Source organism: Argiope bruennichi, chromosome 8 (assembly GCF_947563725.1).
Source record: "Argiope bruennichi chromosome 8, qqArgBrue1.1, whole genome shotgun sequence".
NCBI classification, from domain to species: domain Eukaryota; kingdom Metazoa; phylum Arthropoda; class Arachnida; order Araneae; family Araneidae; genus Argiope; species Argiope bruennichi.
Genome location: NC_079158.1, coordinates 16,735,682 through 16,753,519, shown reverse-complemented (window position 1 = coordinate 16,753,519; position 17,838 = coordinate 16,735,682). Strand labels below are relative to the sequence as shown.

General features: G+C 27.0%; 1 protein-coding gene across 2 annotated transcripts in view; it reads right to left on the bottom strand.

Moving 5' to 3' along the window:
- The window catches only part of LOC129981382 (cytoglobin-1-like), a 201,702-nt gene that overhangs the window by 119,594 nt on the left and 64,270 nt on the right, over positions 1–17,838 (bottom strand). The window contains exon 1 of one of the 2 annotated variants that reach the window (XM_056092214.1): positions 7,718–8,092. The exons of the other annotated variant lie outside the window; for it this stretch is intronic. The gene's annotated coding sequence lies outside the window, so the exon portion shown is untranslated. Of the gene's footprint in view, positions 1–7,717; positions 8,093–17,838 lie in introns of those variants that run through there. 2 annotated transcript variants of the gene reach the window in all.

Genomic DNA, 17,838 nt, shown 5'->3' with positions numbered 1-17,838 from the left:
GATTTTTAAAAATTCCATTTATTTACTTTACCTCATAATTTTAAGGAAATATATATATATATATATTTTTGTATCTTTAAGAAAACTATTTTAAATTTAATTTTAAAATTCATTGGGAAATTTACTGATTACGGAGAAAAAAATACGTTTTATTATATAAAATTTTAAAATGATTTTTCAAATTTAATAAATATTTTATTAGAGTATCATATTTGTTTATTCATGCCACGTCAACAGAAGGCGATATTCATTAAAGTAAGTATGATTAGAGAAGTAATCATTTGTGACAACTCTATAACTGACAAGCCGCTTCTGTAGACCAGCTGGTTCGCTAAAAATATTGGTTGCATTTATTTTCAATTAAATTTCTTATGCATAACTTAATATTCATGATTCCTCCAAGAAAATATTTTTAAGCATCAAGTTATCACAGACATCCAAGTCGCGTTATTTTAATAGCTTTGCTTCCAATTTCAACATTGTGTATATGAACTATCTTAAAAGAGTCAACTTTCGTGGCAACATAATGCTATTAAAAATGAAATGGTAGTACACTCGTCTAACTTTCACAATACTGCAATTTTATTTTCTTATTCCTCGGATAAGTTATACAGATATTAAATATAATCATTCTTCCTTAGGTTTCAATATCTTTCCTAAAAAAACCCTTGCACGACTATAAATTACGGTAACTTTAAAAAGATAAATTAAAAAAATTGATATATTTTCGATATTTTTGCTCAAAAATGAAAAAAAAAAATTCATCATAATTTTTAATCAATGAATGTTGTAAATAAAATTTCAAATATGTATATATATACATTCTTTTCACCCTCCAAATTATACAAGTACTTAATTTGGTAGCTATAAATCAAATAATATGGTATATAGAGCACCAACACACGCACACACACACGCACACGCACACACACGCACGCACGCACGCACGCACGCACGCACGCACGCACACGCACATACACACACACTATTATCAGATTATTAGTAGAGATTTATTCATTATTCATTCACGTTATTTCGAGAATACAATCATTCATATTAATTAATGATTTATATATATCATCAGCCTTCCTCTATCGTTGCAATCCTATAAACCTCTATTCCAAGTGACATCTCGACTATTGTTGTCCCTAATTGGCTTCATCCAGACGTTGCGATGTCACCATGTCCAGTGTCTTGTAACAGGTGTTGATACAACACGGCTTTCGAATCGACTGCTCTCCTTGTATTGATCAGGGCCCTCTCTCATGCATCACCTCTTATTAAGACGTCATTCCCAGAGGAAGGAGTTCTGAAAGGAATGAATGGGGACTTAAATTATGGGGAGTATGGCCCCGCGGGCGGAGGAACGCGTCCCGCTCTTTGTTGGCTTTTAATTGAGGGTGACGTGCCTCGAGAGGAATGGCTGGTTTGGAATAGTATAAAAGGAAATAATCGAAAAATGAACTCAGATGCTAAAGCCTCATATTAAACAGGTAAGAAAATAAACTAGGTATGTTCAATTTTTAAATAAATGTTTGTTTTTTAATTTCTTAGGGAATTAAGAATTATAAAACATTCTTATTTTAACCCTTTTTTACTTTTTATTCTCAAACAAGTCTCTTTAGCCATCAGCTGGTTCGCTGGGTTTCATGTTCTCTAAAATTTTCAATACGAAATTTTATGTAATTTGTTTTCTTACTAAAATTTTCACCAAAATATTTTCAAATTTCAAGTATAAACACTCATATTATTATAAAACCCTTATGCCATTGTGTTCATCGTACTATGGATATCTCTAATTTTCTGTCAATTCCTGTAAAATTTGAACTTTAAATTGACGCGGAAGTGATTTTTCGTTGAAATCAGACTTTTTAAAAATATGAGCAAAGTAACACGATATTATTACTATTCTCATATTTATAATTCCTTATAAATATCATGGAATGAAATATATTTTTTCTCAATTTTATTACGACTTATAAAAATTCACAATTTAATAAAATCATTCATTAACTCATCATCAAGTTCAGAAAATAATAAATAAGAGTATTGTCTCGATAAACACATATGAGAACAAAATTACAAAATTCTATAGCACATCAACAAATGTTTAAAAATAACTACACAGTTCGTTTTTTATACAAACACGAAGTAATACAAGGGAAATAAAGTTGAAAAAAGAATTAAACTATCTATTAAATAGGCATTTTTTAATATAACAGAATTTTAAAAATTATAGAAAATTAAAATAAATAACCCAAATTAAACTTCATCTAAAACAGATAATTCAAATTTTCTCTAAAACTAGGCTAAGTCACTTTTATACTTCTCAATTTTCCACTCATAATCGAAATAAATATTTTAAAATTAAATTATAAATTTCATTTCATTTAAATATCTTATACATTTTCTAAAACTACTTTTTCACTTTTCAAATCAATGAAGGGAAAAAGACACTTTTGACCTCATCTAAAATTATATATTTTTCTCTTTCCCAATTGAAAACGTTCAGTAAATTTTTTTATAGTGTATCGGCTTCGAAAATATACATATGTACAAAATTTCAAAAATCTTTTAGAAAATAAATGAAAAATGCACCTGTACATAACATTTGGTATATTATAATACTGTACTTAGCAATGTGTAATTATCAACAAAAGTTTTAAAAATACCAAAAGACCAGAGTATTATCTTGAGAGAATGAAGTTTGAATGGGAAAAGATCTTGGCCAGTTCTTTTGTAGAAGTGCTACTGCAACATATGTACCGCCAGTAAAGAAATCACGAAACAACATGGTAATAGTAAATAATAAGAAATTATGAAACAATGATGAATGATAGGAAATTAGAATGCAATTTAATGATGAATTATATGAAATTAAAAATTATATGAACAAAGCAAGGAATCAAAGGGCAGTGCTATTAATGGTATGCATTCTATTCAATGAAACCAAATGCCATTTCAATGGTATGATATTGAAGACATCAACGGGTATCGTCCCTGTCGTCTGACAAGGTGTAGCTCTAGCTTAAATGGAAAAAAAGAACTATCCGAATTCAGAAGAAGAGTAATCGCTGTGACATCGAGCTATTCACGAATTAAAAGATTAATTATTTTTTTCAGTTTGAAATAAATCTATGTAAATTTGATCAGATAAATGCTTACATCATTGATGTAATAAATTGTTCAAGTTAATGAAATAACACAATCAATGAAATAAATCTTTGATTGATTGGATATCACATCGAATAATAAATTACTCCTTTCGTAAACAAGAAATTCATATCTAACACTAACTAAAAAAAAAATGATGATGATTTCTTCACTGCATTAAACTATTAAGTTCAAAATCGGGTCAAATAAAAATAAATGAAATTATTTTTCAGAATTCATTATTGCTTTTTTTTAAAAATATGTGTTTTAAGGATCATAAGAAAGTACAAAAAATAAAGATAGTCTTCCGTCCAAACTAAATGATGGTTGAAGTTCATAAATAAATTCAGCAGTTAATTTTAATATTATTCGTCTTCTAATCATTTTTAATTCCTATTCTCGATTATGTAATATTGTTGATGATTCTTTTTAGTATCTGGAAACAAGAAATAGACAATTGTAAAAAGATAAAGATTCATTTAGAATATGGCTAGAGATAAATTTTTATTGTTTTGTTTTCTGATAGGGGGAAACAATTAATTTAAATGAAATGCATTTTTTTTATTGTTGATGATATAAAAAATATTCATTTTTCAAATGTTTACTTTTTTTTACAACTAAGATGGCAAACATGAAACACACACGCACAAAATTATTGATGTAAATGCCTACTCGATATAATCTGCGTATTCTTATAACAAAATTCGGCGACTCACCCTAATCATAAAAAGATTTTCATGCAAAGGAAGACAGAAATCGATGCAGCTATAGGCAGCTTCTATTGAATGCAAGATACCCACGTAAAGCTCTAAGGGAATTCAGGGTAATTGGATACAATACAGATGCAGAAGAGAAACCTGGTCGAAGTGAAATATCCCCAGATCACTGCAGAAGAATAACGTCTTTAATTATAAAGGTAGTAGATGCATAATGCCTTGAAAGAAAGTAGGATGACGATATTTTCCCCAGATATGTGCTATTGAGAATGAGAGCAAGAAACTATTCGTTATAATGAGATGCACAATGCATAAATGTTTATTCATTCTGTTATTCAAAATAAAGAAATATTTGAAGTAAGGATTTCTACTAATTCAATTTTATATTAATTTACATATTCATTTATGTAGAGTAAGTGAGGGTAATTAGGAACAGTGAAGCTTCAGCTAGATAGAAAACATGTGCTTCACTTTAAGCCATTCTAAAGGAAGAAGTTAACACTTTCTCCCTTTTTTGAGTGAAATTTTCTAAAGTCTGTTTATTTTAGTTTCAGTAAAAAAAAAAAAAAAAAAAAAAAAAAAAAAATGAAATGAAACCAAAGCATTATAAGTACCATTATTAATTTACTACAATGGGTATTTACACGATAAGTTGCTAAGTTATACATTTCTTGCATAAATAAGATAACGGTTACCGATAAGGTTTAATATCCATTTTTAGATTTTTCTTCTGAGAAACAGGAGAAGATTTTCAATTATACCGGACAATTTTCATCTGGAATAATTAGGAATAGGCTTATAATATAATAAAATCCTATATTTCTTATGCATTTGAATAATATAGGAAGTGATATTAAGTATGGGTACACGGTAACATCCCGTACCACCATTAATGATTATTATTTTATGTTAGTCTTAAAGAATTTAGCATGTGATCTACATAAATAAGACTTTTTACGTGTGAAAGCTGATTATTAATAATCATTCGGCGTAAATCTAGCATAAAAGAACAAGAGGAAACTGATGTCAAGGTGAAACCAAAACGTGATATTTAAAGATTAATCCGAAGATGATGATATAAAAAGCAGAAGTTGTAGAAAGTGAAATTTTTAATCACCCAAGGTTGATTTTTCACTAAATATTTAATTATATTTTATTTATTTATTTATTTGAAATAATCTCACTACAGAGACATTAATATAAAACATTATTCACAAACCAAATTAAAACACATATAAAAAGGAACAGAAAAGAACAAAGAATTACAATGTTCTAAACCATATATAAATAAAAATACAAACAACTAGCAAGTGTCAAATAGTAAAACACACACAAACATAATAGCAATACAAAAGCATGAGTACACATAAATTTCACAATATGTAAAATAAAAAAAATGTGTAGTCAAGAATTGAAAAAAAAAATTAATTATAATTAAATAATACGTCAATAATACAGAAATAAGGTCAAGTATATAAAAATTGAGAACAAGTCGTTTTAAAAACGTTTGGAATCATATAATGAACGTCAAGTTCCCTAGAAATCCTATTAAAAATCTTATAAAATGTACAAAGAGAAACTTTTAATAAGTTAAATTTAGAAAGAAAAGTACTCTGGTTCCTTAAAAATCTTAAAAGCAAGGCGAAGTTTATAGAACTTAGAATATCAATGCAATCGATCGAACCATCCATAACCTTATAAAAGAAAGTAACACAATAAATATCTCATCTATAACACAATTTAAGCAAATTAAGAATATAACTTACACAAGAAGATGATATAACTTGGGAGTCATATCCATTTTTCTTGTAAAACAAGTTCCGCAAGAAACTGGTTTGAATACGCTAATAATTTGAGTTTTGTTACGGTAATTTGGATCCTAAATAATGCTATAGTATTTCAAAGAAGATCTAATATGAGCATAATCTAAAACCTTCAAGGCAATTTCACTCGAAAATTCTCTAGTATTGCCTTTGAGAATCCCAAGACTATGATAGGCTCTGAAAATCAAGAACTCAATATGTTCAGAAAAATAAAGTTTAGTGTTAAATAAGATACCCAAGTTTATAACTGAATATAAGAGTAATAATACAAGGTCATTAATTTTTTATAAACATGATTTAAAGGATGAGCCTTCCTTACATAACTAATAATACTGAAGTAATCAATATACAAGTGTAGTTTGTTATCTATATCCATTTAAAAAGAAAATCAACATCTCTCTATAAAAGAACAGTATCAGTATTAGAATGTTTTGGAAAAAATAACTTCAAGTCGTCAGCAAATAAAAGGTAATCAGAATACTTAAAAACACTAGTAATGTAATTAATAAATAAAATAAAAAGTGAAGGTCCAATATTATAAGCCTGCGGAACACCGGGGGTACCCGAGAACTCACATAAAATATTATTAATGAAATGAACATAGAGAGTCCTTTTCCATAAATAAGAATGAAGTCAATCCGTCAGGTTGACATGACAACCAAGATTGTGCAACTTAATTTAAAAGAATTCCAAAATCGATAGAGTCAAACACTTTCGAAAAGTCAGTGTAAATAACATCAAGTTGAGAACCAACATCAAATGTAGAAGTAATCTTATTTGACAAACAATATAAATTAGTGGCAATTGAACGTTTAGAAATAAAACCGTGTTGAGATGAAATTAGGCTTTTAACTTGCCGAAAAAGTCTTTTATGAATTACATTTTGAAAACTTCTAGACAAAAGACTTAAAACAGCAACAGGACGATAGTTTTTTACAATCATTTTAGCTCCTTTTTTAGAAACAAATTAATTTTGTGTGCTTCCAGATATAAAGAAAACGACTCATTCTCAATGATATCATTAAACATAAGTAAGTAATAAATAATAAAAGATGGAATGTTATTAACACCAATTGTTATCGATGATATTAATTCCCTGATAGCCAATACCACATTTTCTTAATTACACTGTCGATTTTAATAACATCAGTGATGTTACTTGTATATTTAGCAATGACATCAATATCCGTGCTAGGAACAGTAGCAAATGCATTTTCAATATCGCTATCATTTTCATAACGTACATTATCATAGTGTATAATACACGACGTATCGATTATTTTATCCTTGAAATAAGATCAGAATTTTTTTAGAATTAAAAAAGAATTATTTTCTCCTAAAGGTAGATATACGTCAATCTTTTTGAATATTATATTTGACGGATGATCGTAAGGATTTAAATTCTTCATATGAAGCGGGGTTTAACATCCTTTAAAGCAAATTTGTGAATCATTGCCTTCCTTTTCATTAGTCTCCTGCTTTCAAGTGAATACCAAAAAGGAAATTAAACAGTAACAGTTTATTTAAAAGGAACAGTTTTGCAAAAACTATCATCTAAATAATTATAAAAACTAAAAACCGCATCGTTTATGTCATTAAAATCAAGCAAAAAAATTTCAATCAATCTCACATAGTTAATATTTCTCAGTAAAAACAAATACCACATGATTAAAAATTCTGCACTTTTAGAATCAAATTTAAAAATATTCACATTTTCTTTACTGAGGTAGAAAGATACAGAAACAATAGAAACTGACTGAGAAGCAAGATAATTATCGTTGCATCAGACAGAAATATCACTTGAGCTCACATCAGACAAAATCAAACCAAGATATTTATTATTACATTTATGAATATTATTATATTGACCCAAACTGAAAGGACTCATAGAATTGGACAGTTCATAAACAATTGGATTGTTGCGTTCACAGAAATTATCATATATAAGTTAATTAAAATCACCAAAAATTAGTATTTTATTATTAAAACCAAATTTTTCAAAACAATAAAATTTTTTTAACATACCTGTTCGCATGAATGGAAAGTGGAAAGTAAACAGCACTAAAAGATTCTTTTTTCTTTGATTTAACTTAATTGAAATTCAAATAGCTTGAAGATATAAAGCATCAACATCCAATTTACTGAACGAAAAACAATTTTTGATAGTCACAAGAATATCACAACCCCGTTTGTAAAAATTAGCCGACGGACCATGATCTTTTCGAAAAACAAGATAACATTCATCGAATAGGTGCAAAGAATCAATGGCGTCACACAGCCATGTCTCTGTAATACAAATCACGTCATATTTCATAGAAGCTGCAGAACTAAAAAACTCTACAGTTTCGATGCGTGAATCACTAATACTTTGATAGTAATTGCGAATCTGTTTTTGTTGATAAATCTAAGTAAGGCGGAAGTTTGATATTGGTTCCAGAGTGATAAATCTGAGCTTCTTTTAATCAACCGAAAAATCCCCTAACCAAGCAGCTTTCAGGCTAAATCGATGCATCAGATAGGGGATGAAAACCACTCTCGGGAACTTCTACATGAAAAGAAGCATAAGATTGGAATGTAGTCTTTATTCTACGGACACAGAAGATGATCTAGTTTCAAAGGATTCAAGAATTGGATACTTCATTCAAAGTAGTATCAGGATTAAGTCTTGAAAGAAAAACAGCATTTCGTTTGGATAATTTAACCTCACTTTTCAATGTCGATATCTTGCTGGCAGCATTAACCACCAATTTGATATCAGGTTTAAATCATTTTACAGCATTTGATTTCTTAGAACCGTAGAAACATATGTTTTGACTCCAGGATTAAAATTTTGTTTCATAATCATGCAAATTAGATACTTGATACTCAAGTAATCTGGCGATATTTTCATTGGCTCTCTGTTTAGTAATATAGTCAACTTTAGTATTATGTCAAAACGGAAGGTTGAGAACTTACGTTTCAGGTCAATAAACAATGATCAGCACCAGTTTCTTGAGTGGAAGCCATTTTCGACATTGCATCCACATACAACATTAAAATATGAGCTTTTAAGTCATTAAAATCGTCCTTTTACTGACATCCCTTCTTTCCAGTCACATTGCTAAAAATGATGTATAATTTATCCAATTTATCAGAAAAAATCTCAACTTTCGTTTCATTGTTCAAATCACCGCAGTTCAAATTTGGACCGTCGCACATGTCAGTAAATGTATACTTTGACCGATTATGTTGAAGATACTAAAATGAATTACCATTATTCATTCGTCTGACACAATAAATACGAGACATGATAATGATAACAAAATATGAGATCCCAAGTATCTTATATTTTCTGAGATAATTGGGAAAAATAAAGATAATTACAAAAGTTGCTGTAACTAAGAGTGTCTAAATAATAAATTAATTTAGAAGAGATGCATTGTTTAATGAGTCTTAAAACATTATTATGCAATCATATAAAGTATATTACCTCTGCAAATTTAGCATCTAATTACCTTAACTCACTAACATGTTCATATTTTATACTATATTTCTTAGTGTTTTTCATTATACGAAAATTCTAAATAATTGCAATGAACTGTATGTAGTACGCATTTTTTAAAAGATATTATATACAATATTTCATTTATCCATTTTATTACTCCAAAGGATTTTGTGGTATTTCATGTATTTTATAATTCAAGATGAACTGCGACGAAACAAGGTGATCTATATTCTGTATTAGAAATTCAATATTTAACTGTTTTATACAGCATTGAATAATATTTTACTTTTTGTACAACAAGAAATGATAACTGAATCAGCAATTAATTTATAACTTTCATTTCATAACACATACCATTACCTCAAATTCGAATATGAATACTACATTAATCTTCGCTGATTACTATTATTCTTTTATTATTATTATTATTATTAATTTATTTCTCATTTATTTACAAACCAGGAAAGTCCATTTAATCTTTTTGTTTTATAGCATAAATAATTGGTCGAGAACAGAATATTATGGCATGAAAAAAGATCAGCAAATATACAGAAATGTACATTTTACTCATGGAAGAGAAAATTTATTTTAAATTGTTGCAAGAGTTGTAGCAGACTATTAGTAATTTTAAAGCGAATATTTAAACAGCGAATATTTAAACACTGAAACAAGAAGTAAATTATGAAATAAGATCTGAGGAACATGGAATATATAACAACAAGTAACAAAGATAAAAAAAGAATATTGTTAGTTAATTTTGAGAAATTTACATTACACAACTAAAGAAACGATGCTTCAGTAGAAATATAGTAAAATTGCGAGACAAAATACAAATGAAAACGATTTACAACACCAAATTTTAAGCGCAAAAAAACTGAAAAGAAAAATTCAATAATAATAATAATAATACTTACAAAATATGAAATTACAAAATGACAAACACCAAAATAAAAGTTTCAAAGCAAGAATAATGTACAAAACTATTTTTTAATTATTGTAATTTGCTTAAATCCTCAGATTGTACTACAGTGGGATCTTGTCCCGCTAAAAGTAATTGTGCTAGTACATTATCTACATGTAATTAATGTAGATAATTACATGTAATCCACATGTAATTATCTGCATTATCTACATGTAAATGCATTAGCATAATTTGCACTTATCATGCATTGCAGTGAAGCTCAATTCATTTCCCTTTTGAAAATCAAGCAATGGATTCCGAAATTAATATGTCATGGTGTGTTTGCAGTATATCATATAACCATGAATGCATTCTATTACGTACAAAACATAAAAAAAAATCTGATTACATTTAAGTGCACAATATTTTAATCAGGAAGAATGTGCTGATTAATATAGACTTAATAGACTTGCTGATTAATATATACTTATACACCATGTAATTTTTTTGAAAATATAATGATTTTTCTTTTAAACTAAAATATCATTAAATGGAGCAAGATTGAATTTTTTTCTTGTGTATTAGAATGTCGTAGTGTATTTTCAGTATATCATATAACCATGAATAAATTCTGTTACGTACAAAACATAAAAAAAATCTAATTACATTTAAGTGCACAATATTTTAATCAGGAAGAATGTGCTGATTAATATAGACTTAATAGACTTGCTGATTAATATATACTTATACACCATGTAATTTTTTTGAAAATATAATGATTTTTCTTTTAAACTAAAATATCATTAAATGGAGCAAGATTGAATTTTTTTCTTGTGTATTAGAATGTCGTAGTGTATTTTCAGTATATCATATAACCATGAATGAATTCTGTTACGTACAAAACATAAAAAAAATCTAATTACATTTAAGTGCACAATATTTTAATCAGGAAGAATGTGCTGATTAATATAGACTTAATAGACTTGCTGATTAATATATACTTATACACCATGTAATTTTTTTGAAAATATAATGATTTTTCTTTTAAACTAAAATATCATTAAATGGAGCAAGATTGAATTTTTTTCTTGTGTATTAGAATGTCGTAGTGTATTTTCAGTATATCATATAACCATGAATGAATTCTGTTACGTACAAAACATAAAAAAAATCTAATTACATTTAAGTGCACAATATTTTAATCAGGAAGAATGTGCTGATTAATATAGACTTAATAGACTTGCTGATTAATATATACTTATACACCATGTAATTTTTTTGAAAATATAATGATTTTTCTTTTAAACTAAAATATCATTAAATGGAGCAAGATTGAATTTTTTTCTTGTGTATTAGAATGTCGTAGTGTATTTTCAGTATATCATATAACCATGAATGAATTCTGTTACGTACAAAACATAAAAAAAATCGAATTACATTTAAGTGCACAATATTTTAATCAGGAAGAATGTGCTGATTAATATAGACTTAATAGACTTGCTGATTAATATATACTTATATACCATGTAATTTTTTTGAAAATATAATGATTTTTCTTTTAAACTAAAATATCATTAAATGGAGCAAGATTGAATTTTTTTCTTGTGTATTAGAATGTCGTAGTGTATTTTCAGTATATCATATAACCATGAATGAATTCTGTTACGTACAAAACATAAAAAAAATCTGATTACATTTAAGTGCACAATATTTTAATCAGGAAGAATGTGCTGATTAATATAGACTTAATAGACTTGCTGATTAATATACACTTATACACTTATACACCATGTAATTTTTTTGAAAATATAATGATTTTTCTTTTAAACTAAAATATCATTAAATGGAGCAAGATTGAATTTTTTTCTTGTGTATTAGAATGTCGTAGTGTATTTTCAGTATATCATATAACCATGAATGAATTCTGTTACGTACAAAACATAAAAAAAATCTAATTACATTTAAGTGCACAATATTTTAATCATAAAGAATGCACTGATTGATATAGACTTTCCAATATTATTTTGTTTGAACAGAATTCTTTTCCTTTTAAACTAAAATATCATTAAATGGAGCAAGATTGGAATTTGTCTTGTGTATAAATCTTCGAATATAACAAATATTTTCTATTTTCTAATCATAAAGAATAACAGGCAGAATTGGCTGATTAGGATTTTTATAGATAGAGTTCTCCTGGATTGCAGAATCCTCACGTAAATCCCCGAGGGAATGGAGTGCGTGTAATTCGGGTACGGTGCAGGTCGGAATGGAAAGAAACCATCCTACGGTGAAATATTCCGGGGTCACAGGGGAAGAAACCTAATTACGCCTCTAATTACACAGAAAGTGGATATGCATTGCCTTGGGGAAAAGCGGCAGATGATACGTTTCCAGAAAAGGCAGAAATACGTTTCGAGATATCGCGGGAAATGAAAGAAAAGAATTTTCTGCTGGGAAAAGAATCCAAAATGGGAATTTTTCTTGATAGCATTAGTATGATATAAAGTGATATTTTAAAGATATTTAGGTGAAACAAATGTTGTATTTTTTTACGCACTTTTATTTATTTTGACTTGCTTCAAATTTATAAAAGTTTATTTTTATTTTACTTATTTATTTATTGTAATCTATTTTTAATTTGCTTTCTTAAATTGTACACTATTAAAATTATGAACATTCTTAATGATATTGAGCTAGTTTAATGCTTTCAGAATTGAAATGGCAGTTAATCTTTTAATTTAATTAAATTTATATTCTGTACCTACGGCGCCATCTGGTGTTGGAATTAAGAAAAATTGATTTCATGATTCGAAAAAAGTCATAAAAAAACAAAAGATTTAAAAACATCCAAATAATTTAAATAAAAATTTTTAACTTCATAACAAAACTAAGAAGAATAAAGGAGAATTTTTTTAAGAATTGCTTTTACGAAATTTTTATAAGATTGAAATTTAATTGTATCTCAGGTAAAATCTGATAAGCATTTATGGTAAAATCCTACTTTGATTTCATTTTATCTAGTTGTGTACAGTTTTAAAGTTCTGACTAGGTTTGAAGAAGAATTCTTAAATTAATAATCATAGAAAAATATTTATATTGTCAAACAACTAAAATAACCTTTAATTGTCAAGATAAGGTTAAAAAATATATATGTAACGATGAATGTGATTAATTTCGTGATTGTTCCTGATGATTATGAATATTCATGATTATGAATAATCATCAGGAACAATTACTGATGATTATTCATAATCGCCACTAAACTCCCAGAAAAAAATAATCCCCAGTAATTATACATAATCATTAGTTTATTACATTACATTATTGGTGAATGTTAATAATCCCCAGTAATTACACATAATCATTAGTTTATTACATTACATTATTGGTGATTGTGAATGATCCCCAGTAATTGCACATAATCACTAGTATATTACATTGCATTATTGGTAATTAGGAACAATCCCCAGTAATTATACATAATCATTAGTTTATTACATTCCATTATTGGTGATTGTGAACAATCCCCAGTAATTACACATAATCATTAGTTTATTACATTTACCGTACATATGCATTACCATTAGATATTGAAAAAAAAACTGCGTAAACAATGATATTTTAGCAAAATGTTCTATGTTAAGAAAAACAGCATAAGTAAATGAAGCTATTAACAAGCATCTATTAAAAGTAAAAAGTAATATCAGTCAAAAATGGTATTTAATTTAATGGTATTTAATTCTATACTATTGGAATTCCTTAATTAGCACCACAGGTTTTGATATTTTCCAATCGTGATTACAAATCAATTTCTGAATAAAATCTGTTAAAAAAAGATAATATTTAAAAAATATTTCGCCACAACAGTATTCAGGATTTGTAAGTAGATTGAGATTAACATCTAATCATTGATTAACTGATGCTTCAGCAAAAATTTGAGAAATTTAACATTATTAATAAATATATATATTTACATTAAATTAAAAAAAAATTTATTGCTATTTAATGAAGAATGACAATTTATCGACTTTATTTATGCTCAAAATGCTAATTAACATGTTTTTCTTTGCAAACCTAAAGTCAATAAAATACAAAAGTATTTTATATGACGGTACATGATTATGCAAAAAGCATTTTATATGATTATATATAAGATTATGATAAAGCAGTATATATGATTCCAAATGTTTTTTACAGGAAATAAACAAAACCCACAAACATCAATGAAAATAAAAGAAGATAATCAATACCAATTGATTATCAAAATAAGGAATAGCCAAGTTTCAAAATAAATTTAAGATTCATTTTATTACTTTAAATAAAATGTCATAATAAATAATTAAAAAAAACAGAAAACCAATTTTAAGTGATTTATTTCAAAAAATTTCTTTTTAATAAAAGGCTATATTAAGAAACGCCTGCATTCTAAAACAATGGAAGACTTTCATATATTTTGTAAAGAATGCACGAGTTTATAAACTTAAATTAGAAGAGGAAAATTTACTTTTAAAATTTAATTTGTAAATAAAAATTGTATAAAAGTGTTTATTTCTTTTCAGAAAATTATTTATAATCATGAAAATAAAAGCAGTTCTTTTTGAAAGACTAACATTCTGTCATTATTATTTTTTTAAACTTTAGTAAGTATTTTCACAACAGAAATAGCTTTGTTATGAAGATGTTTGGACTGAAAATTCAAAATTGATTTCAGTCGATTATCTTTTCTCATTTCGAAGACTATGACATTCTACACATTGTCGGTAGTATGACGGAAACATCTAAAAAAAAAAACTAATTTCTGAATTCATGTCAAAATGTTATATATTTTGATTAAGTTAAATGAATGTTATACATTATAACTTTCGCCCATTAACTTATGCATGGAATATTTTTGGTATAAAATTTCACTTCTAGAGAGTAATATAATTTATGCGTCTTATTTTAAAAATTAAACAGATTACTGCACATTTATTATGCTTACCATCACTGCTATCATTTTATTTAACTTTTCTTCTTTTGATAAAAAAATATTGAAGTCTAGCAAGAAATATATTAGTCTAGACATTAATAATTAGACTAAATAAGAGAGTTACCTTGTTTCTCTAAACAAAAAAGTGGCATTTGCTAATGATGTTTTGCTAGGAAAAATAATTTCTTTGGTTTCAAACTTCTGGGAAACATTACTTTTAACCGAGAAGCGCTTATTAACTATCTCTAAATCCTTTTCAAATGATAGGCTGTTTATAAATCAAAGCTCTTTTAAAATAGGAGATGCGTATTCTCTCTATAACTTCATTAAATAGAAAGAATAGTAGAAAGAATCCTCAATAGTATTTTCACAAACAATAAAAAGTAGTGATGAGTAAATTTTTTCTTTGACATGTCAGATCATATTTCTTAACATGACAGATCATGTTTCATTTTACATGGAAACACTCATTAAAATATTTTTGAAAACTATACTGAATATTTTTGAATTCCAAAAAGGACTAATTAGAATTAGTAGTATTTTATTAGTAGTATTAGACAAAATTAGAAATAGTAAATTTGATCGTGATTTACTGTGTAAAATTATATCTTTTGTCCGTTCTTGAATCAGAAGAAATAAACCTGAAAAGAATAAATCATGGTAGATTATGACAGAGTTATTGAAAATCCGTGAAGAAAAGTTTCTGAAGAATGGAAATAACTGATAGTATCTGTAAAAATATCAGACTGTCACTTCTTTTTTTTCCAAACATGCAACTGTTGAAAGCTTATAGGCGATTTAAAACAAATAAATGATATAATATTCAATTTTCAAGATCACCGAATTCTTTTTTAAATCAGAAAATACTTGTTTATTATTATTTTAACAGAAAAAGATCTTTCTTTGGTTTGTCCAATCAATTTTTTTTTTCTCTGAGCAAAGATGTGAAAAACCAGGCCTCCACTAAATTTTTCAGAGCGGGAAAGTGAAAATAAACTTAAAAGATCACTTGAATTTAAAAGTTCTAATCATTGCTACCAAATCAATATCAATATTTTATAAATGTATTACTTATTATTAATGAATATCTCACGCGCATGAAATGATTTCTTACTAGGGATCTTTATAAGTGCACGAAGACAATTTTCAAGCGAAAATGGTTTTAATACGAGGGAGGGATGAAGAAATGAAAAGACAATGTTTCTATTTATCATACCAGGTATTTTATTCTAAAGTGTTTAGCAAATACATGTCATTCGAAATTGCAAATACTTATAAATAAACTGATTTTTATACCATGGAAAGTAATTGGATTTACATAATTCATTTACCATTATGATATTTTTTCAATATCATTATAATTTTTTAACATACTGCTAATCTTATCAATTCTATTATTGCACACTGTTGCCATAGAATTCAAATTCATACAGTTCAACCTATTCTGTTGATTTACTCCAATTTATTGAATTAGTTACTTTTGAAATAATAGTTATTTACATAGAATTTTAAAAAACACAATTTCAAGTGATATTCATTGACAGTATCAACGAGATTTAAAGAAAAGATTGGAAGAATGGTATTAAGTAATTATCTATAAGATAGAAGTAAAATGACAATACGTCTGAAGGTACTTCTTATTAATTTTATTAAATTAATTAGTTTTTCTTTTTTGTGTGGAATTTCTGATGTAATAGATGAATGCTTTTATTGAAAAATGATTAAAATGTTGATTAAATAATTTAATTTATTTAGTTATTGAAAATTTAATAAAACCCAAATTAATTAAATAGATTAAAATGAATAACAAAAGTTTAAGAAATATGAAGTGCAAGACCTTTTAGAACGGCAGTCCATATAACTGGAACCTTTTCTGTTCTTATATTTAAATGAAAAAACTAGAGTTAGGTAGCATAAATAATAGGCTATCAAATGTCAACATAGAATTTGCTAGATATACTAACTTGAATTATGAGATTGTTAAATATAATGTGTGAACTCCACTATTCGAACCGAATCGGTCGAACCAAAATTGTCTCCTTCAAACTGAACTATTTTGGAAATATCAAAGCATCTTCAACAAGACGCCTCTGTGCTTTCCAATAACAAAGCAACTATGCGCATAAATGTACAAAATTAATAAGATTTGATTCAATAATTAATTTTATGCAACAGAATGTTCGAATGGATCAATTAGAAGCATAATTTGTGCAAGTAAAAATGTAATAATTTAATTTTGGAAGAATTTGTAGAAGATTAAGTTTTCAGATTATTATATCACTAGTCACCTATGGTGACCACCTGATTCGTCAGAGTTAAGGGGCGCTAAAGTTTTTAATGAAATATTTTATATAATTTGATTTTAAAGCTTCATCAGCAAAAGTATTTTTAAGCTTCAAATTTTCATAGATATGTAATTCATACTAATTTAGAAGATTTATGGCGTTCTGTTCATTTTACTACTCATTTCCTTTTTTTTATGTCGGATCCACTAAAATTAAAAAAAAAAAAGAGTATTATGCTGTTTATAGTCTTAATGTTATCGTCATGATGAATAGTGTTAACTAAAGCAATTAATAATCAAAGCTTGTTACGATTTTCATTCCAGTATCCACTTGAAGATACTACAAGGCACCACTACTTGAAAGACTTTATACTCTTCATGCGTTTTTATTGCACTTTATTGCAGACGCCATGCTCATCATTATAACATCATATCGAAGAATGTTAAAACGCTGAGGTGAAAGCTTATAAGATAGTTAACAGCTACGCTACATGAGCAATTGCTTTTG